Here is a 21776-nt window from a genome sequence, read left to right on the forward strand (position 1 = left end):
CTGAGAAGAGCAGGTTGTACCAGATTACAGCCTGGCTGTAATCCCAGGCATTAGAGACCAGTCACCCCGAAATCCTATACAAGCAAGAGCCCAATTTGGAAACATCTAGCTTAATAGCCTTAATTCAGAGCAGCCCCAGAAAATAAACCATTGCAAACTGCCTTCCTTCTCCACCTCTTTTAAGAAATTGTAAGAACTTTCCTTTCCTTTAGTACTCATACCCCAAATTACAGTTAGAAAATCCTCAACCGAGTGTGGTAGCTCATGCCTGGAAATCCAGCACCAAAGATACCAAGGCAAGAGAATTGCAGTAAGTCTGAGACTGGCCTGGCCTACATAGTGAGTTCCAGGAGAGCCAGGACTACAGTGTGAGACACTGACATAAAACACAACACAGCATAACAAAACGATCAAAAAGAGTTCTCCTGTGTGGCATAGCTGATCTAAGCTGTTAGACCACAGCTACTATTGATGAGGGTGATGAAGAGGGCATACCAGAATTCTGGGTACTGGCACAGCCCTTGTCTCCACTGGGGTGCTGGTGGCATGGGTATGTTGTTTGTGGGGCTTCTTCAAGCTGTGCACTTAGTAAAACGTGGGTATTTTTCTGTATGTATATCTCAGGGTTTTAGACCAAAATCTGAAAATAAAAATCCAAGGTGGATCATTTTGAGAGCTTTTCTCATATATACAGCTGATACTTTCAAAATGAAGCATTACCCAGAGGAATGAGCTTGTTGCCCTACTACCTAAAATTTTTGACCTCCTTAAATTATATGTGAACTAAAAAAACCTTTGTAAAATGCTGATGCTGTGATTTAAGGTTTCAGTCGATGTGTCTTTTATGCCCAGGGAAGAATATACTGTAGGCAATTTTGCCCTGACTAATGCCTGGTCCTCACAGGGTAATTCAGAAGAAAGGACACAGATAAATGAAAAGGCTCATTGTCAGCCACAGGCTCATTTTAGGACATTGTAGTAGCCTAAAGGATTGTGTCTTTCCACAGACTCAGGTCTCACTGAAGCTTTTGTCACCTTTGCTATCTGAGGCCTGTGGGCAGAGGGATCGCATTATTCCTTTTTTCCGCACCTTTTCCTATTTCCTCTTTCTTCTTATTTCTCTGAACTGAATTGCTCCTGGACTGACTGCCCCATTTATTCCTACTGTGGAGGCTTCAGATGCCACAAGAAGAATGAACTGGTGTTCTAAGATGAGTGTGTTGCCTCCCTCTGATGTTTTTTTTAATTCGACTTTTCTCTTTCTGATGTTTAACTAATTCACGCCCCAAAATTGTACTCATGTATTGGAGTATCACAAGCACCTTGGTACATTGTGATACTCCAATACATGAGTATATTGTGTAGCATTTAAATTAGATTAAATAGATCTATCTTTTCAAACAATTATTATTTCCTTATAGTAAATGTTCAAAATCCGTTTTTTTCCCAGTACTTTTCCCCCTGAATGCTGAATGTAGTTGAAGGCTTATACCAGGCCTCAAAGGGAAGAAAAATCCCTTTCATTCACTTCTTATTTCAAGTATTCTCCTCACCCTACCATCCACAATGTGTTTTCTGAGGTTCATTTTGCAAAAGAAATAGTTGTGATGGGGGTGGAAAGGGTAAACTTTTGAAGACTTCAAAATTGTAATTTGATTTCAGAAGAGTTATGAATAATGGAGAGCTAGAGTCACTTTAGAAATAAAGAGCTGAATGGCTGAATGCTGATGATGAGCCAGCTTTTTGGTGCTTCTACAAAAAGAAGTCTTTTCTAAGCACGATTTCAAAGATGTAGAAACATATATAAAGAAACTGCTTTTATCATCCAGGACCCAGTTTAAAATAGTCCCATGTCCATGAAAGATCTGCAAGTCCTAGACTCTGGCAGGATCCAAAGGGTTTGCTCACTAAATCTGACATTCACCTGAAATGTATCAACAAGACATCAGAAGGGCAGGGTAACAAGGAGTCTAGTGTCTGGGGAAACAGAATGGAGTTTTTAAGCTCCTATTCCAAGAGAAGCATTTCATCTGGAAGCAAGAAGATATGTGAAAGGGCTTGGGATATGTTCCTGCCTTTCCTATTCCCAAACTCCCTTTCTGCTTTGTGGTGGCATCCCTATGCCAAATCCCCAGGCTGAACTGTCTCCATTCCTTGGGCTCCACCCAGTTCAGCTGTCCATGTTGCAATGCTTCCCTTGGAAAGGGGTGGGAGATGAGACACTCATCCTGGTTTGCTGGGACTGTCTGGGTTTTGAAACTGAAAATCTCATATCCTAGGAACCTTTCTCAATCAGGGAAAGAAAATAGGACAGATGGCAAGTCACGCTAGTGGTAGGCCACCAGCCAACTCCCTCTTATTAGCTGGGCCTGGTCAAAGCCTGAACTAGCAAGAACATTTACATGCCAGAGCTTTTAAAGAGGCTGGCCTACTGAAAAAAAGTATGTATTTGTAAAGTCTATTTAAGGCTGCTAATGAGAGGTATTCTTGGTTATGTCCCTGTCTGTCCAATTTGGTTATGACCCTGAGAAGTTTTAAAAGACTATTCTGACCTATTCATCTGTTTTTTTTATCATATTTTATTCAGGATTAGGGGCTCAAATAGTGACATGGGTCACTGCAAGATGTTATGACCAATAACCTAAGACTAGGCTTCCATTACTCCTGACTGCAAAGGGAAAGTGGTGTTGCACAGATACCTACTCTCTCCCTTATGAGTTCTCTAACCCACCAAAGGGCCTAACAGATAGAAACCAGGATGTTGTGAGTTTCATCTAGCTCCCAGTCATTCCCAAGTCCCAGAGTTAGCCTATTAAATTTTCTTCTGGGTTCAAACCTCACCCCAGCAACCTGGGTCATTATTTTGCTTCCATTATTTCTTGTCTCCCTTCTTGGATCACAGAAATGGGCCTGTTTGTTACACGCACACACACACACACACACACACACACACACACACACACACACACCTTCCCCAGCTTTCACCCTGGTCCATTCCCCACCAGGACAAAGATCAAAGACATAAGTTACACAGTGTCATTGGCATCCTTAAAACTTTTAAGGATGAAGTCCAAGTTCTTGATCAACACTAACAAGAACCATTATGGTCTGGGCCTGGCCACCTTTTCTTTGCACGGCTTGGTACCTACCTTTGGCCACCTTGGTTTCCTTATCCACAATGGAAAATATATATTTCTAACAAGTACTTCTGGACAGGTTCTTTCAATTTATCTTGGATTTAGAGGATGTACAGTCTCTCACCTCCAGCTTTTTAGTGTTGGGAAGTGATACATGACAGGGTAGAGTATGAGCATGGTCTTCCATAGAAAGAAAGAGGCAAGCACTGCATTGGAAGTAAGCACAGAAACGTCTCAGAGGGATGGAAGGTGAAGAGCTTCATGCTCCACATCCCATGAGGGAGCTGAAAGCAGAGGGAGCTCACCAAAGGAAGGCAGGCTTAGCCTCAGTGAGTGACAGTGACAGAGGTTAGAGAGGGCCAGGCTCTGGGAGTTAAAGGTGTCTGCACTGGCTGATCTCCTTTAGGAGCAGGTAGTACAGAGTTAAATGGTAGGAAGGGGAAAGTACTCAAAAGCACATGACTTTCACATTTTGCCACCAATTAATGGGGACAGACACCCTATGACAAAGGAAAGGAGGCCCCGAGAACTTGCTATCTGCCTCTAGATGCTATGGGCACACTGGCAGGAGCCAGGAAAAGCTAAGCTGTCAGAGATTAGGATTCAAATGGGCTTTAGGAAGTGCTGCCTGGCTCAAGAGAATGAATGTTGGTATGAGACCAAGCCACAGGAATGACACATGAGTTCTGCTCTCAAAACATGAAAACCAAAACCAAAAACGAAAGAAGAAAACAGAGGGCAAGACACAGAGAGGGAAGCAAGCAGGCATAGATTCTCTTGCGGAGGGGGGGGGACAAAAAGAACAGATTTGTGCATACTTAGAAAAGAGAAGAGAGAATTCCACATTGCTTCCATATTCCCAAGAAAAATGCCCTTAGCACTTCCTTTTTATAAGAAACTGTAGCAGTGTCTTTCCACCTGTTATTAAAAACAAAAACAAAAACAAAAAACAAAAAACAAAACAAGAGAAGCCTCACTATTGTTCAAACTAGTATGTTCAAAATGCTGTTGATCAAGAGTCAACAAGGCCACATCCGGCCTTTTAGCCCCAGGGCTTGCAAGCTTTTGCCCTCCCAAATGGACAGACTGTCATTAGTGGGAGGGCTAAGGGGGAAGGGAGGAAACCTAGTTTCCTTATCTGTCTTCCTGGCTTCACTCGTCTTCTTTCCTAGCTAAGTGTTCTGTCCCCATTTGATCACAGACAGCAGCAGATGGGACAGCAAATGGGTCACTCTGGCAGGGTGTGCCCTGACTCACCAGGGTGCTCAGGTCATTCCTAGAGACCTTGTCTCTTCCTTCATCCTGTGCCTGGCTTTCCATAACACCCTGTCCCCAAGCTGCTCACAGTAAAGCCAATACTTTCTAGAACAGTTGTCAGAGGGAGTCACCAAATTCAGCTGTTACCCAAACAAAGGTGGGACTAGAAGAAGGGTCAGCTCCCTGGCACAACAGCAGGAAGGAAGTTTCTCTCAGCTGCTCTAAGCCAGGGGCTACTGCCCTTTGCAGCATGGGGTGGGAGTGGGGGATGATTCCAATGCACACTGGAGTACACTGGGCTCCCAGGAAAGGATGAGGGGGAGAAAGACTCAACATGGTACATAAAACAGAGAGCAGAGAGGAAGAGTAGGGCCACAGGATCAGTACCTTCTGGTATTGCTCCATCCAGTACAGTTGCTCCTAGCCCCATGAGGAGAGGAGAATCAACACTTCAGGCCAGGGGCATGTTAGCCACCTTTCTGGTGCTCATGGGTGACAGCTACTAGAGTGATCAATGCAGCATTGTTCCATCACTGAAGAGAGTTCTATTGCATAGCTGTCTAAGATCCAAGCTCTACTGTCTATGGGCAGTATGATCTTGTGCCAGTTCCTAATCTCTGAACCCAGAGCGCTTCTCTGTGACATGGAGCTTCAGATATTCACCTAACATGGAAATCACTTGGTACCACTGTCCAACCTATAACTGGAATTTGGTGGACAGCAGGGAATGTTGCTGCTCTTGAGATTTTCTGATGGATCATCTACACTACTAACGGTAGCCTCAGCGCTTCTGTCCCAAATTTCAGAGCTTGTGTAAGCAGCTGCCATTGACAGGATAAAGCAAGAATGCCACACTGAAGCAGTGTCTACTTCTTGCTGGCAGGCCCAAGAGGTGGCATCCTGACTCAGAGGAATGAGAGATTTGGAGTTAGTCATTCTTGAAGGCAGAAAACCTCATTTGATGAGGGGGTGAGGGGCTTCTTTTTTTCCTTCCCTCGCTTGTTTCCTCCTCTTCTTCCTCCTCTCCCTCCTCCTCCTCTCTCTCTTTCTCCCTCTTCCTCTCCCCACCTCTCTCTATGTCTGTCAACCGTTTTGTCTTTCTTTGTCATTAAACCTCACAGTGGCTGGAACAGCCAATGTAATGATAGCAGACTTCAGGGATTTTTCCTACCTAGAAGTATGCTCAAGAAATACTGAGGCCTTCTGGTTTATTCTTACCACGCTGGCTTGCATATATGCTAAATATAAGCCATCCCAGAACAGTTGTCCAAACCTGGAGACAACCTATCAGGACCCCTCATTGCAAGCCAGTCAGGAAATCTATGAGGAGAAGGGGTTAGGAAAATAAAGAGAGAGCTTCAAGTGTGAGGTTTTATTTTAACTCACCAGGAACATATTCTTCAGCTGGGAAGATGCTACCTGAGAAGCCCTTTAGCAAAAGGAAGCTGGCACAGGCCCAGGGAACAGCAGTTAAGCACAAATCAGTCAGAGCAGGGCAGAGGCCAGGCCAGGCCAAGGCCAGGGGGCATACTTTTGAAGTTTGTATTCATAGCAGTGGTGGGCAGAGCTGAAGAGAAGGTGAAGGACATTTAAGCCAATGGGAACAGGTGGCAATGCTGGCATTGAGAAACCAAAGCTAAGGGTGAAAGCTGCATGTCCAGATGTCAGTGTGTGATGCCCTCATACTCATCTGAAGAAGTAAGGCCATCTTTCCTATGGGTTTTAGGAAGAACCAGCTCTCTATGGGTCAGAGATCAGGAGAGTTGAGAAATGGACTTGCAGTAGCAGACCCAGGACCCTTGCTCATGTTTTATTTGGTTTTGTTTTTCCTTCACAGTTCAGAAAGTTTAACAAAGGCTACCCTTACTGATATACCGTCTCCTGGGGGGAATCCAAACTTCTTAATATTGTAGATGAACAACATGTTTTTATAAGGAGGATGGGGGCTGAAGAGATGGCTCAGGGGTTAAGAGAGTGGACTGCTCTTGCAAAGGAACAGAACTTGGTTGCTAGCCCCCACAGTGGGCAGCTCACAAGGCCTGTAACACCAGATCCAGTGGGGATCTGATGCCTCTGGCTTCCATGAGCACATTCACTTACATATACATACACATACATAACAACTAAACATAAAACACATATTTTAAAATGCAGTATACAGGCTGAATAGATAGCTCAGTCAGTAAAGTGCCTGTACACAAGGACTTCAGTGGGATCCCCAGAAGCCACAGACTAAAAAAGCAGAGCATGGTGGAGTGCATGTGGAATCCCAGTGCTGGAGAGGCAAAGACTGGGGGATTCCTAAGGCTCACCGTCCAGCTAGCCTGCTTGTTTGGTTAGCTCAAGTCAATGAGAGAGTATATCTCAAAAGGCAAGGTGGAAGGTACCTAAGGTTGTCTTCTGGCCTCCACATACACACACAAGGACAATAAGACAATAACAACAACAACAACACGCGCGCGCGCGCGCACACACACACACACACACACACACACACACACACACACACACACGCGCGCGCGCGCGCGCGCACAGATGCACACACAGACGCACACTCAGATGCACACATGGGAGCACACCTCACACTCATACACACAGGTACACATACACACAAAAATAGATGACAGAAGAATTAAATAACTTTTGATTTTGTTAAATAAAGATGTTAAAAACAAAATGCCATTGTCTATCTTGATCCACCATAAAGAGATTTTTAACACTAAGAAAAATGGACAGCTCTGCTGACCTCAGGTCCATCACTTAGCTACTAAGAGTGTACACCAAGCTGTAAGTCCTGGAGTGGGTGTATCCGATCTGGAAGGGCAGAAAAAATCCTCTTTCTCTTCTTCAAATTCTTTTTCTTCAAAAAAAAAAATTCAAGTCATGAGCCACAAAAGATCTTAAGACAAATGATCTCACACTGTTATTTTCACATTCAGTAATTTCGTATTCAGTGTGAAGGGTTAGTGAGGTTTGTTTTTTTTTTCATGAAAAGAAATTGCAGCCAGAGCTAATTGCTCAATCTGAAATGTATCCATGCATTTCTGTGATGAGCTGTTGAAGAGGAAACAGTAATGTTGCTGAGTTTTAGCAGAGGAGAGCACTGTATTAGAAAAATAAATGCAAATTAATAGAAAATATAGCCCCGTATGGTCTTCAAAGCTCTGCTATAAATAGTTAGAAGAGCACCCACACTTTGAGCTTTCCTTGACATTTGTCTCATTTATAAAATGCAAAAGGAAATACATCAGTGCAGGTTCAGCCCATTCCCATCCATTGATTTGTTAGCCAATCAATGGCTTCTGTGAGCTGAAAAAAATAATAATAACACAGGTTTCTATGACCCTTCCCAAGTGAGGCATGTTCAGCTAAGCTTAATAAAGAGAAAAACATCAAGGACCATCTGGAAAACACTCTTCCGGAGTCACAAAAGATAGTGGCAGCCTTTGCCCAACCTGCTATAAATAAGTGTCTCAGAAAAAGAAAGAAAAAAAAAAAAACCCGCTATTTTCAAATCTGTTTCTACTTAATACAGCTGCAATAGAGTTTATTTAGCCTTTTCCTATAGCAGGAAGACTGTTTGCATTTTTATGACAAGGTTCTAAATGTTTTTCACAGCCATTTCCATTGCCATTATTTTGAGGAACAACATACCACTCAGACCTGTCTGTTTGCTTCTGGAGCACACACCAGTGGCCCCAGTGGCCTCTGCACCATGCCATCAGCCTCCAAACCCAGATTTATGATCCTGCTTCCTCTCCCAGTGTTGCAACCATCACCCAAATCCTGATCTGCTAGTGCTGGCAGCTCAGAATGACCAAGTGTCTCCTGCTGCAAATCAATTATTTATCTGCCTGGGTCCAGCACATTGTGGATCACTGCCAGCTTATTGCTTTTCCCTTTCCAACAATAGGGAAGACTCAAGATACTCTTTAATAGAGGCTAGAACTCACCAAGGAAAGTGGCCTGCTACCTTGGCAAGTCAGTAAATGCTCGTTTTTCCATCCTCCCACACTGGCTAAGCCTGCCAGGAAGTCCTTCTCTATGTGACTCTATGAATAATACCACAGATAGTCTGTGGAAAAGATCAGCCTGATTGGAGTGGCTACAAAATACACCATCTTCCACTGATTTCCTTTCTGAACACCTGCCCCTCTGCTAGTATACCTGTACAATCTTTTCACTCTGAGAGATTGGTATGACCAGGGTGAGCTGGGAATATTTTCCTTGTATACAGAAGGATACACATCTCTGTCTTTTGCTTTCTACATATGGGCAGGACATGGATTTCCCCCACAATACCTTTCTGGAACATGTACATTTCCTATTTCTAGTCTTTCAAGGGATTATCAAAAAAGTTGTGGATTGGGGTTTGTCTTTGTGATAATTTGTTATATCTTCCTGCTACCCAGAGGACCTCTGCTGGCATCTTTTTCCTGGAGGAGTTTCTCAAACAGAGGTGTTCCAGCACAGAAATAAACATGTGAGGGTTAAGGGGCCACCTCAGTCTGAAGGTCCAGCAATTGTGGCAGCTGGGCCACCTTTGCACCACTGGCTCTTGTTCTCAAGGGTACTAGAAAACACAGAATGTAGTGGTGGCCAGAAGGGATGTCGCAGTCTGAAATGTGGTGGAGCAGAGTGCTCCTAAGTCCACTACAGGGCTAAATCCATTGGCTCTGACTTTAGCTGCTACAATAAAAAAATGACAGTGGAAGGAGTGGCAGTTGAAGAAATGTCTAGTGGCTTTGATGTCATACCTGGAATCAGGTGTGTATGAAAAATAATTAGGGAGAATAAGCCTGTTCTCTTAGGCAGAAAAGCTGCAAGTTCCCACAACATGCCCTCCAATTACCTACGAGTTATTCAATTGCTTGCCTTTAAAAGTTCTTTTTTTAAGCCACCCTAGTACTTAGAAATCGTATAGATACTTCCATAATTAAATGAGGCACATGACCCGCTTCCAACTGCTAATTAATCGCCCCCCCCCCAATTGAACTGTATATATAAGATTCAGAGGAAGGACACATTGTGTATTTGATTATTTCAAATTGAATTTTCTGAAAACCACAAATTACTTATTAAATTTTGCTCTAGACCAGTCGTTCTCAACGGTGGTGATTTTGTCACACATGGGCCATTTGGCAAGGTTCAGGATAGGGGAGGGGGTGATGCTACTGGACTCTGGTGAATAGATGTCAGGAAGGTTTCTGAACATCCTACAGAACACAGAACAGTCTCCCACAACAAAGACTGGCTTGCCCCCAAATGTCAATAGGGCCAATAACAAGAAACTACTCCAGATAAAGCTAAAGATACTTAGCTTTTAACACATATAATCATGGCAGTCAACAAAAGGGGAAAATTTTACTTTATTCAAAAATCTAAGGTTAGTTTATATATGTGTTGACTAAGGACATATGTGCTGTTTTTCCACATACATGAAAAAGATTCTCAGCCAGTATATTGGAACAGTAAAGAAATACCACCACAATGGGCATTTAAAGTACATATTTCACCAGTCTAAATGGATGGAAATTAATATCTCATAAAATAAAATGATTGTCTAGTTATGTTCCATACAGAACCAAAATCAATATATTGTGTCTCACTTAAACTGCAATTAGGGTTTTTTTTTTTCTTTTATAAGAACTAAAACAAGGAAATGACATTCTTTTTCTTTTTTGCTAGCTGGGAACACCCTTCTGAGCATGAGGCATAAAAAAAAAAATAGACAAAACCCTTTCTTAAAAAACCATTTTTCCAGATCATTATAAGCTTCTGGAATCATTTCCTTTTATTACTATAGATTCAGTCATTCTTTAGTGACCAAAGCATGCAGCTCATTCTCTCAGTTATGCTTGTTTGGCTGTCCAAATGCCCTCACAATTGGGATGATGAATAATGTGCTTTGGCCTCACTGTACCAATATATAGTAGCCAAAGAATTCCACAGAACCAAGATAGGAAGTTCTGCCTGGTATGTGTGGTGGTGGGAAGTTTGGAGGAGGACCTTTCAGCCAATTTTCTTTCAAAGGATTGTAAGAGCAGGTGCTGGGATTCCTTTAGTTCTCAAACATTCTATGTGGATCTGCAGTGCCCCCAGCTTGACTGGGGGAATAGACCTTGCTTTTCAAGTCAGCCTAGATTTGCAGGGTTGAATCTTGAAGGACAGGTGGGCTGACAGAGACATCGTTTGGGCTCTTCCTCTGCTTCTTTCTCTATATTAGAAGGCAAATGTGGCTATACGTACAATGACAAAAATAATATCAACAACAAAAAATACCTCAACACACCCAGTCTTGGCTGCCAGCAAGGCTTGCTCTGTTGCTGAAAAAGAACAGTTGCTCTAGTGCAGCTGGAGGAGCTTTTCCAGGGAACTGGTAATACCCTGGCTGTTAATGAATTATTTTTCGCCAGAATGTTGGATTCTTCCTGTGCTCCAGTAAACAGTCTGCTTCTGCCATGGGAAACAAAACCAGCTCCTTCCGAGGAGCCTGAGGAGGTCAGCCAAGGGTTCCCTGTGGGGGCAGCGCCCTCAGGAGCCAGAGCCACAGGCGCCTGACCTATAAATCACCACAGTCCCAAGTTCATTATTCCATCCCTCTCCCATCTATTCATGCCTTGCCTAGCACCCAGGGAAGGGCCCAGGAATGTGTGGTTATGCTGAGATGACCCCACAGTGCCAGCTGAAATCCTTTTCCCACTCCTGGGGGTTTCTTTCCTCAGGTAGCCTTATCTGTGGGACTATTGGGGCATTCGATTTTGTGTTTCTTTCAAATAATTCTGTGTGCCTTATAGAAACTGGATGTCTTTGTTGTTGCTTGTATGAAGCTGTCAAAAGATGACTGAGTGTGGGTCTTCTTTTCTTCTTTAAGGATGGCCCCAGCTCCCAAATAACCCATTTTCAGCATGAGGATATCCACTTGGCCCATTATTCTCCAAGCACAAATCCCTGAGAAAGATAGTCCTTTCAGCTGTTACTAGGGCAGATGGGAAAAAAAATTAGTGGTGTGGGCAGGAGATAACTCTTTCAATTGAGAGCATAGGCTGGGTGTTCTGGAGAAATGAGACCAAAAAGAAAGAGAAGAGGCCATTTTGTTCAAGCTAGCCTAGCCCTTAGTCCCCCACCCTGCCTTGATTTCTGCATTAGGTTTTTGCAGCCCACACTTCTCCGAGCAGGCTCACAGGCATGCCCGGTGGAGAACTATCTAAATGGAACCTTACTTATTGAGAATCACCACAGCACAAGGCCTCCCATCTGCTGTGGAGACAGCGGTGTTTAAGCTCCCCACTCCCCAGCACATTTGCAGGTGCTATGACACCACAAAATTGGTGGGTAGTGTGCTCCAGAGCACTGGTTTCTGATAGAAATAGATAAACAATGTACACTGTACTAGTAATCACATTAAAACATAAAATAAACCAGCAATATTATTTTTATAGCATTTAACTGATATATCCAAAATATCATTTCACCATGATGTCACAATATAAGTTCAAATGATTTATGAGCTATTTTATATTCTTTTTTTGTAGTCTTAGAAATCCAGTACATATATTATACTTATAGTAAACCTTATTTGGAATAATCTGCCTTTCAAGCACTCCATAGCTATGTGTACCAATGGCTTTTGTATTGTACAGTACTCATATAGAATGGTCCCATGACCATTAAGAATTCCTATTAGTGCTGAGCTGAAAGGCTAAACGGCCATGGGAAGTGACAGGCATAAAAAGAGTGTGCTCCAAAATTCTCATAAGTATGGAATTGTTAAAGCTGATGATAACAATAGAAATGGAAACTATGAAGACTGGGGTGTTCTAGAAACTGAGGGGAGATTAAAATGGGCATTTAAGAAATGCACAGAAAAAGATGAATGATCTGAAGGTTTGTATGTGTCTCCTCACCAGAAACTCCTATGACAAAAATCTTAATCCCCAAGGTGATTGGATTAAGGGGTGGGGGGCCTCCAAAAATGATTAGATCATGAGAGCAGAACCCTCATCAAAGGGACTATTGCCTTTATAAAAAGAGACTCCAGAGGGCAGGCAAGGGAATCAATGGGAGAGCACTTTCCTAACATGCACAAGGCCCTGATTCAGTCCCTAGCACCAGAGAGGAAACAGGAAGGCAGACACAGACAGAGAGAAACATCTAGAGAACTCACTTTTGCCTTCTGTCATGGGAGAACACAATGTGAATCCACTTCTATGAATTTTAAAAGGCCCTCACTAGACAGCGAGTTGGACAGCAAAATGATTCTGGATTTCTCAGTCTCTAGAGCTGATAAAATTTCATGACTAAAATTCTTGTAGCACAAACTGCCTAAAACAGATCATGCCCACATTGCAGAGGCTGCTCCATAGCTGTGAGGAAACCAGTAAGTACCACCACCATTGCTCTAGGCAGCTGCTGGTTGAACTACCTCCATCTTACTCTGGTTTGTTCAAGGCAGGGGCTTCGAAAGAAAATGCCCCAAACCAAGTACATCTTCCAATAGCAATTGCCGGTTAGCAATCTAATTTGGTGACTCAGATACAGAAACATGATCAAATTACATGTGCCTGTGTCTGTGCCTGTGCATTCGGGTGCATTTTGTGTGTGTTCTTGGCAAGACAGAGAAGAGGGGTCATGTGTGAAATCCAAAAGTACTAATGTGGCTGCCAAAATGCCCTTCTCCCCAGCTGCCATCAGAGGACAGAGGAGCGGTAGACTCAAGAGGCTCATCAAAACTTGTGAGTCACAAAGGAGAGGCCCTGAGTGCAGAAAGGATGAGACGAAAGGCACCCAGGCAGATGATCAGGTGGGAGGGAGAAGTGGCAATCAGAGGCATTCTCCAAAGACAAAGAGCTTCCAACTCTACAGCAAGGATGTCACCCAGATCCCCAAATCAAGCTGAATTCAGAACCCCACACAAGCTTTTGTGCAATTAATTAGCCATCTTTACCCTCATAGAAGCCCCTCGTTTACAAATTCAAATATTGGCCCTTTGGTGGCTCTGGAATCGCTAGGGTCTAAAGGCTATCCTATGATTGGAAGGAGGTTTATAGATTTGCATAGTAAATCCCCTCCTCACATTTATTTAGTGTTTGAGAGGTAGTAAAGAATCAAAACTCCCTCACCTACCATTTGATCCCACCATGAACCTTGGTCATCCCAGTTCTCTTATCTGCATAATGCAATTAATTGTTCTGGCTTCACAGTCTCACATAGGTGTTGTAGGGATTAAACCTGGGCTTGTGAGAATGGGGTTCAAACTGGGGCATGACACTAAAAGCTATGAGTCCACATCAAACATAACAGACCTCTGGATTTCTTCTGCTCCATCTCCATTGACAAGGATTTATGGCTCCCTCTCCAGCACTGTTCACTCCATTGACTCCATCATTTGGTCACTCAACTTTCATTTATCTAGTAACAATAGGTTTTGGGGTTCTTAAATGAAAGGGCACCATGTAGTCAGGAACTGGTTTGGATCTACTTGACACATATGTGTGCAGCACAGGTCCACTGGTAGGTTCTCCCCCCGACACACACACACTCTAATTAGGTGCCATATTTTATAAAGGAGGTATGGGTTGAGGACTCTGGCCTTTGGGAGAGATAAATAAGGGGCTTTGAGCAGGGGCAGAGAGAAATATTGTGTTTTAAATCATAACCACCAAAGTCTGGAATCAGATCAGGACTGACAATTTCTCTGAGAATTATCTGTTAAATAATGCTTCACTGGGGTCACAGAGTCACTGAGAAGGTTTGCCACATATTCTGTGTCTGGCAGACAGGGCAAGAACAAATGTTAGCTTCCTTTCCAATTTATTTCCCTCCACTTCCCTCCTCCCCACTAATCTAAGGATTGGGGAGGAGCCAGAGAACAGACACTTGCTATTTTCTTCCTGTAGCTTCAGAGCACGCCATGTGTGTGGCTGTCTGCACATACAGAATAGCTCCATTCCGGCTCAAAGGATTTGGGAGACCAGTACTCTCCCCAGTCCCGGGGTCACTGGAGCTAGAATCCAGGTCACACCAGCTCACACATTTCCAAACCTACTGGCTTTTGGTTGGTTGGTTGCTTGCTTGCTTTTCGTTTTGCTTTGTTTTGTCTTGTCTTGTTTTTTATGCTCTGTTTTCTGTATAAAAGATTTTGTAGTTGGTTTTATCCTTCTTGCCTAAGTGCCCATCAACCTGCTCTCAAGCAAGCAGGCACCACCTGGGAAACAGCTTTCTCATTTGTTCTAGGGATGAACAGGTTTTCCTGAACCAAATCTCTCTGCAGGTGGTCCTGGATTCTTTGAATAATAAAGGAGCGCCCTTAGGTAGGCCTGAATGATCCCCTGTGTTGGTGCCAAAACAACCAGTGCCTCCCTGCCCCACTAGTTTCAAACTGATGGCTCAAAGTGCCAGGGCCACCTTGAGTATGCACACAGTGGGCATCTGTCAGGCTGAGATATAAGGGTATAGCCATTGGCAGAATACAATGTATCTGGGGGGAGGTGGTGGGGCTATAATTGGGGAGTAACTTCACTGAGTTCTTAAGGGCCAGAGGAACTGTGATGCTTTCAGGCTTAGGCCTTCTGAATCTGTGCCTTCTGGCCCATCCTCGCTTCTGCAAGTGACACAGCTCCCCACGTTGCCCTTCTGGGAGAAAATATGAACAAAAAGCAGGGAGTGGGTGCATAGTGCCACCCTAGGAAAGGACTCCCTGCCCACTAGCCTCTCTGCTGTCCCCCTGGTACACTTACTGCAACAAAGGCTCTACCACAACACGTTTTCAAAGTTAGCTGAAGTCCCTTGGTCTACCAGCACACAATTGCGAGGATTAAGGAGACAAGGAAGGATAGCTAGAAAGAGACCCTGGGAAAGCAACGAAAATCTTGCCTGATGCAGAAAAGGCTGCGAACGGTTTTCTCTCTGCTGGCTGCTTTTCTCTGTGTTCTAAAGAGAACCTCCCCAAATTGGCTAAATAAAGCGATCACACCAGAGGATACGAGATAATGCTAAACCAACAAAAACAAAGACCAAACGAAACAGAGTGAGCCAGGAGAATACGCGGTTATCAAAACTTTGTTTGGCTGTATCTATTTATCATCGCTGCACACCCGGGCTCTGCAGAATATCATTTTGTTGATGTCACTTATCCTCAGCAAAATATTTACACATCCTTAAAAAACGCCAGATGAGGGAGGCTGGCCCTCTCGCTGCCGCAAGCCGCCTCTCAAGCCCATTGCCAGGTCCGGGGCAGCCCAGAAGGTTGAGGGCATAGGGGTGGGTGGTACCGGCGGATACAGGTAAGAGCTACCAATAGTTGTAGGAACGTGGCCCCCAAACGCTGTGCCCTGCCCAGCCTGCCCACTTCTCCTCTACCTGACTCTGCAAGAAGCAGCCACATCCCCGGTATGGTGTCAGCGCCTTCTCCTCCTCCCCTCCCTTTCTCATTGATTAAGTTCCCCAACCATTGTTAAAGCTGGGTTGCCTCCTTTAAAAAATGGGCTAAATTAGTCAGGCTTCTCTCCTCCACAAGAGGAATATTCATAAAAGTTTGGCAGTCAAGAGGGGAGGCTGACTGAGTGCCATGGGGCGGGTGACAATTCGCTCTTCCCAAAGCCACCACCGTCTTCCTTCATGCCCTATCTGTCTCTCCACCCATCAGTCGTGCCCCAAGCCTACTCCACTGACTTCGGATAGGGAAACACAAAGCAGCAGCTGTTTGGCAACATTTCGACCCCTCGCCAACAACTGTGATGGGATGCCGTTTCCCCACCCAGGCGGAGCTTATCCTGAACAATAGTAGGGTTTTAAACGCCAAACAAGCAAACACACAGAGCACAACCCGAGCCCCCCCCCCCCGGGGTGGGGGAGCTAACGCGCAGAGAGGCAATAACTCCCTCCGCAGCAAAAGGCGCCACTGAAATGCAAGCATTGAAAAAAAAAAAAACGGCAGCGACAACGCTGCTTGGTGCCTAACATGGCAGAAAGCCGGAGCTGGTGCGGCCACCCTGGGTCTGGGCATTGGGGGGCACCGGGGCTCCCGGGGCGCCGACGCGCACTCACCCAGCTCCAGCGGGATGCGGGACTAGCTGAGCGGCACAAAGAGGATCCCAGCAAGACCTGGCAAAACCCAACTTTCCACCCGGCTCGCCAGGGCCGCCAGATACGTCAACAGAATCCATCTTTCGAAGGGCCTGGAAGGCGCCGGGTTTTCTGGCTGGGGCAGAATGGCAGATACCGAGACAAGCCCGGTGTGGTGCCCCTGCATGGAGTGCGCCGCGCGCCGCCCTCTGTGCCCAGTGCCAGAGCGGGTGGCGGCCTGAAACCCACTTCGGGAGGCCCCCGCCCCACCACCCGCGCTGCCTTCCCGACTGTCCCCGGCCGGGCCGGCCAGTGCGTGGCGCTGGCTAGCGGGAGCCGGGCCTAGGCGAGCCGCACAAGTGGTGGCCTCGGCCCGCGTCCCCGCCCCCGCCTGGCCCTCCCCGCTGGCCCCGGCCTCCGGGCGCTGTCCTGCCCCCTGGGAGCAGGCAGGCCCCTCCCCGGGCGCCCGGCTCCGTCAGGCGCACCCAGCCCAGCTTGCCCCCTGCGTCCCGGTGTCAGGTCCGTCTGGGGAGGGCGGGGGTGACCCCAGCCCGCACAGGGACGCCGCGGCCGCTACCTCGCGATCGGGGCCGCCGCCTCCAGGAAGCCACGGGGTGGTCGTCGGTGTTGGAACTCTCTTGGCCGCCTCGCCGCCGGCCGCCTGGAGGGGGTGCACAGCGGTGGGAGCCTCCTCTGCCACTGTCACCAAGCCGCTGTCGCTGCCGCCGCTGCCGGTTGTGCGTGTGCGTGTGTGCCTGTGTCCCGGCGAGTGTGTGTCTGCGTGCAGCGCTTGGGCTTTACTATATACACCAAGGGGTGGGAGGAGGCGGGGAAGGGGAGGGGTTGGGGGAGGTGGCGGAGGAAGGGGAGCAGGAGGGGGCCGAAAGGGTACCCAAGGAGGCGGCAGCAGAGGAGGGACAGGTGATTTCGCCCACGGGGAGGGCGTGGTTGTGGGCGGTGCAGGGTGACAGAAGGCTGAGGAGCTGGAGGCGAGGGGTATGTGAGTGTGGGGGACGGGTTGGGAAAGTCAGGAGGAGCGGGGATCATGCTGCTTCCAGGAGAGCTGCGGACCATTCTAGACCTTCTGATGAAAAGGAGAGAAGAGCAGAAACACCCTGAGAGGGAAAGTGTTTGGGTGATGGAAACAGGGGCATGAGGAAGAAGGAGCAGCCAGCTACCACCCTAACATGTCCCAGGAGATCATGGTCTAGGTCAGAGATGGCACTTCCAAGGCAGGACATTAGCGAAGACAAAATTAATCCAGCAACAAAATATCATTTCCAAATAAGATATGAGTCACGTATTAATCTAACTTGTGTTATATACACCTAGTGTTGGCCGGATACTGGGCTATATAAAAGCTGGAGTTGCAGACAGGAGGAATACATGGTTGGTGACTCACAAATAAAATGTATGAATCAACAGTATTACTGATCATCAAAATTTATTTAAGTCTAAATCCTTTAAAAATGTTTTAAGAAGGCAAAAGGAGTTTCTGCATTGGTTTAAGGATTTTGTCTCTGTATTGATCAAAACAGGATGATGATATCTGAATGAGAATGACATAGCAGGAATTATTTCAACCAAATCGAGAACATGAATCTTGCAGTCCTTTGTGTGCTCAAACCCCTTCAAGAATACCTAGACAGTCTCCACCTTACTCGCCTGCTCATAACTAGTGGGAACCTGCATTGGAATTTGAAAGACTTCCTTCTAACCACGATGTGATGCAAACCTAATGTGGTTGTATCCAGGGCCAAATTATGACCTCTGTGGGCACTTGGTGGACTTTCTCCATAAAAAAGATACTAAATGTTATACTACAACTGCATTTGTGTAAAGTTGAACAACATGTATTCAGTTTCTTTAGCTGAAGTATCTTTTTGTATTGATTTTAATTCTTTAGACTATTTCTGTATGTACCCCCAAAATACTGTATCTCCCTTAACACTGCAGTGCTAGTGGGAGTCGTCCTGTTAATGCCCTTACTATATTGCTCATTTTTAAAAAAGAGTTCATTTAATTCAAAGTCAGTTGAACCTGGCCTGAATACAACTAAAGACACAGCTGGGCAATTATAATTGAGAAAGTTCATGGATGAAAGATCCATAAATGTTTGGTGTGGGATGTGGGGAATGTGCATATAAGGTAGAGACTTGATAGATAGCCTGTAAGGCAATTACTAGCCTGTTTCTTTTGTTGGCTTGATCACAATGGTGGGTTAATGTTTGATCCTTGCTGGCAGTTGTGATTCATATAGCTGCCCTTTGAGGTATATGTACTTTCAAGAATGATTATATTGATTCAGACCAATGTGCAATAAACAGGCATCATGACTCCCATTCCCAAAGAAATGCACAGTGGCATCTTTCTATATTCCTACCAAGGTTGGCCTTGCAGAGAAGAAAAAAGAGCAAAGGGGCCCATAAAGGGCTGGTCTGGTCTGGAGGTTAGAGGGTGCTTTGGGAAAGAAATAGGGCATCAATGTGGAAGGAGTGCTGAGGAGGGGAGGGAACATGCAAAACCGCAGGAAACAGTGACAATGAACTTTCAGGGTCAGTCAAGGGGGTGTTTTGAGATCTGTAATTTTAATATTTGGTGACTCTAAGTAACAGATAGAAATTTATATGAATATAGTATGAATTAATTATATAATATTAAATTTAAATAATGAAAAAAAAACAATCTTTACATAAACATCTGTACATACTCATTACCCAGTCACTGAGTTAAAAAATGTCAGTTAGGGAGATGGTTAACACATGGTTGCTGACCCCAATTTGCAAACTGGTGCGTAAAGTTTAACACACCACGATAGAATTTGATACACACTAAGCAATGAAATAGGCTAGGTGAACATCAACTCCCAGGAAGAGTGGAGAATGGTGTAGGGCAGAGAAGTCAAGAAAGGTTTAACACACACAATGACAGCTGCAGAATGCTGACAGATGAACAGTTCTCTGAAATAAGGGGAAGGCATTCACAAATGGAGGGAACAGCAGGTACCAATGCTTGAACATAAGCATGTTCTAGATACGGTAAATATTTTGTGAATCTGGAATGGTGGCTGTGTAGAATAGCCGAAAAGGAGGAAAAAAGTAGTCAGGTGTCCCTTGAAGTCCCTGGTCTAGCATATAAAGGAGTTTTTCATTATAATAAATGGTGTTAAGCCATGAAGCGATAAAGGAAGGTGTAGATTGAGGGCTGACATGTTTGTTGTTTCATGTTAATGGATGATGGATGGGGTTGCGAGACAAAGTAAGGGATGAAGTCAAGGTAGCGCTGATGAAGAGTAGGAACTGCAGCCAAGTAGTTCTCAGGATATAGAAGCAACTAATGATTGGGGAGGGAAGAAAGTGGAATGGTTGATCCATGTGTCAGGGTGGGTAGGGTGTACTTAGTGAGACAGAGGTCCCTGGGAAACAGATCTGGGGCGAGAGATGATAAATGAATTGCAATCCTGAGACAAGGATTGGAAGGTAAAAAGTTGATTTGGAGCTGAATAGAACACTAGCAAAGTAGTACAGAAGGCAAACTGAGATGTGAGTGCAAGAGTGCAAGACAGGGTATAACTGCCACCCTGGGAGACTGGAGCTTAAACCCATAGGTGAACTTTTGTACACTCAATGAAGAGGTAAAGAAGATAGGTAAGGGGTGCTGATTTTCTGGCAGATTGAGAGAGTCTTTGTCAAGTATAGGGAGATAGTGGTAGCTGCATGAATGAGGAGCACATGGAAATAGTAACATCCAATGACTGGGTGGTATGCCAACCAGTGTCTGTCTCAGGGAGGTCTGGATAACTTGGCTTTAGTCATGGGTCTGCTGGGTAGCCACATAGGCAGATCTACAGTTCAAAAATCTAAGCAGGAGAGCAAGATTACAAAGTTGTTAGGGCCTGGGTATAGGTTGAGGGAACTAGTGAGCTAGCTCTGTAGAAGATATATGTGAAGTGATTTAGTAACTGAGAACATTACCCTGTAGCACACTGACATGACCTATATGAGTACACATGAGGATCTCAAGGAGTTAATGAAAGCTCTGAAGTAACAAAGGACAGAATGTTGATGGTGGGAGTACAGTGTTTGTATTTTACTTACTGAAGGTAAAAGATGTACCTAATGCTGATGTTGTGCTTTCAAATGATTTGGGGGTGAATAATATTTACTGGATACATGAGTGAGGTGAATATTTGGCAACGTAATCACAACAGAAAGTGATAAATGAAAAAATGCAAGAGTCCGTTGAAACACAGAGTTGAAGCCAAATACAGGCTTAGGGAAAATGCATAGAAGCCATTAAGAGAAACAGTTCAGTGCAAATGACAGTTTTACAAAAGAAATTAGAAGAGCCCATGGGCAAAAGGGAAAGGTGTTGACATTTGATAGGATGACAATGGTGACAGCATGGTACTGTCTAAGGCAGTCTGTGTGGGGTAGAGGTGAGGGCTTCAGTGTTCATCTGTATTATGCACTTTGGATAACATTTTCAAAGTCTAGAACAAAGGATTTGTGAGTTTGTCCTTCGGTTGGGTGATTGAGAAGCATATGCTAAACAATGATTTTTTTTAACACTTCATTATTCGCTAGAATGCAAAGGATAATAATGTAACATTCTTCTCCTGTGTTGAAATTTCTTGGGGTCCAGGTGGAGCTCTGTATGGTCTCTCAATCAACTCCTTCCGTTTCACAGAGATTTTTGAGAAAGTATCACGATTAGGAATCAAGCTCATTATAGAGGGCTTTGCTTATGGAAGTGCCATTCTGTAGTCTGTGTTTCTCTTGTCTAGCAGAACGTTAATGGTCAGATGCCCATCCCTCTTCTGTAAAACTTAGGTGCTTTAGAATTTGATCTTAGCTTTAGGGTGGATCTGTTTGATCTAAGAAAAATTGTATCCCTCCTGTTATAAGACGGGTCAAATAGATAAAAGGAGAGATTTGCTGAGGGCTCCTATTCTCTAGGAGATTATTGCTTCCTCTCCCAACGGATGTGAGGATAGTATAATTTCATGTGCAACTGACAGCCAAAATGTAATGCCAGCAATCATATGCTTGAGCATCTAGGCCATGTCACTGTGAAAGAAGCTCCTATTAACAATCATGCCAGGGCCAAACCTGGGTCTTGAGAAGTAGGTCCAGGAGGAGATGCTGCTGCTGAGGGCAACCCAGGCAGGATGAAGAACTGAGGGCCATGACTGTTACTAAATTAGAACAGTCAACTCTAGAGCCAGGGGCCTGTCCATCCTGTTAGGTAAATGAGTGAATGGCTTTTTCAGTTCAATTTCTTTGGGTCTGATCTCTATTGCTGGCAGACAGAAAG

At 44.9% G+C, this 21776-nt stretch overlaps 1 protein-coding gene across 2 annotated transcripts in view; it reads right to left on the reverse strand.

Moving 5' to 3' along the window:
* Window positions 1-17259, reverse strand: part of Rai2 (retinoic acid induced 2) — a 62670-nt gene extending 45411 nt beyond the window's left edge. Inside the window, exon 1 of one of the 2 annotated variants that reach the window (XM_036175705.1) lies at window positions 17038-17259. The gene's annotated coding sequence lies outside the window, so the exon portion shown is untranslated. Of the gene's footprint in view, window positions 1-16442; window positions 16841-17037 lie in introns of those variants that run through there. The other variant, XM_036175704.1, reaches the window with a different exon arrangement.
* Between the last annotated feature and the right edge of the window lie 4517 nt (window positions 17260-21776).

Source organism: Onychomys torridus, chromosome X (genome assembly GCF_903995425.1).
Source record: "Onychomys torridus chromosome X, mOncTor1.1, whole genome shotgun sequence".
NCBI lineage: Eukaryota > Metazoa > Chordata > Mammalia > Rodentia > Cricetidae > Onychomys > Onychomys torridus.